This window comes from Peromyscus californicus, unplaced genomic scaffold, assembly GCF_007827085.1.
Source record: "Peromyscus californicus insignis strain IS unplaced genomic scaffold, ASM782708v3 Scaffold_13__1_contigs__length_99412109, whole genome shotgun sequence".
In the NCBI taxonomy this organism is placed as follows: domain Eukaryota; kingdom Metazoa; phylum Chordata; class Mammalia; order Rodentia; family Cricetidae; genus Peromyscus; species Peromyscus californicus.
In genome coordinates this window covers 41,919,678-41,921,432 of record NW_026294424.1, presented here as the reverse complement: position 1 = coordinate 41,921,432, position 1,755 = coordinate 41,919,678, and the positions used below count along the sequence as shown (strand labels likewise).

General features: G+C 46.9%; 1 pseudogene; it reads left to right on the top strand.

Moving 5' to 3' along the window:
• Positions 1–928: 928 nt before the first annotated feature.
• Positions 929–1,509, top strand: LOC128108873 (ferritin light chain 1-like; annotated as a pseudogene).
• Positions 1,510–1,755: the final 246 nt, after the last annotated feature.

The following is a 1,755-nucleotide window of genomic DNA, read 5'->3' as shown; positions in this document are numbered from 1 at the left end:
CGGCAGTCACTATGCCATGTGCTCCCTTGGTGTCTTTCTCACACATGGGCTTCTACTCACTTCCCAGATCTCAACTGCAATGGCTCCAGAGAACTCTCAGTTAAGCCCTATTTTTTTAAGCTTGTGATGGATCTCAAATTTACCCATCAACAAAGATCACACTTTACAGAAAGACTTAGTGCTCACCACTGCTGCTACACAAGAATCTCTCCTCTGAGGAGTGTTGTTCCAACTTCTGGCTGTAGGATCACCACTGTTGACCCCAGAATTTTACATCCCCAACTTATAACATAATACTTTCATTACTGACCAATTAATTATCAACTCTATGAACACAACTCAAACACATACACACACACACACACACACACACACACACACACACACACACACACACACACACAACTTCCAATTGAGGAACCGTAGCTCAGACTCAAGTTAAGGTGCAGCCTAAGCTCCTCTTTCTGTTTCAGTCCAGTCTGAAGGGTCTAATGGCATTTAGTAATATCATCAAACATCACTGTCAATTCTATCCTATTACTATCATTAGCTAATGATAAAAGCTGAGGTGAAAAATAAGTAGAAGGGAAGAGGACTAGCTCAGCCTTTTTAAAGATCTTCACCTGGTCTTTCACTGTAAGACAGAGAAAATTAGAACAAAGCAAGGATAAATAAGTTAGTGGTCCTTATACAGAATGATGTTTTAGTATGAAAATCGCATTTTCTCGAGCAGCGCCCAGAGATCCCTTGTCTGTGTCTTGTTTCAACAGTGTTTGGACGGAGCAAACCTGGGGACTCCCTTTTTTAACTTCCAGTCGCCTCTCAGTGTCTCCAGTCGCAGCCTCTGGGACCATCTCCTTGCAGCCTTCGGCTCCTAGGACCGGACAGTACCATCTCTTGGCGGTTAGTTCCATACTGCGTATCAGCCATGAGCTCTCAGGTTCGTCAGAATTATTCCACCGAAGTGGAGGCTGCAGTGAACCGCTTGGTCAACTTGCACCTAAGGGCCTCCTACATCTACCTCTCTTTTGACTACTATTTTTGATCGGGATGACATGGCTATGGAGGGTGATGACATGGCTCTGGAGGATGTAGGCCACTTCTTCCGCGAATTGGCCAAGGAGAAGTGCCAGGAGAAGCGCCAGGGCACCTAGCAGCTGCTCAAGATGCAGAACGAACCTGGAGGCCTCGCACTATTCCAGGATGTGCAGAAGCCATCTCAAGATGAGTGAGGTAAATCCCAGGAGGCCATGGAAGCTGCCTTGGCCCTGGAGAAGAGCCTGAACCAGGCCCTCTTGGCTCTTCGTGCCCTGGCTTCTGCTCGCACAGATCCTCACCTCTGTGACTTCCTGAAAAACTACTTCCTGGAAGAGGAGGTGAAGTTCATCAAGAAGATGGGCAACCACCAACCTCCGCAGGGTGGCTAGGCCACAGCCAGCACAGACTGGTGTGCCCTCGCCATCTCTGGGCAAGTACCTCTTCCAGAGGCTCGCTCTCAAGCATGACTAGGAGGCCTCATTTTCCAAGAGGCTCCCTCCTCTGCTCTGTACCAGCCAACCTCAGGACCTTCACCTGAACCTCTAGGCAGCTTTGTAACTACTCTGGAGCCCCTCCTAAGTCTTGGGACCAAGTGAAAATAAAGCATTTTGAAATGGCAAAAAAAAAAAAAATTGAAAGAAAGAAAATCACATTTTCTTTTCCTAATCAATTTATTGATGAGGGAGCTACAATGGGCTGCACATTCAGTTTTTCTCA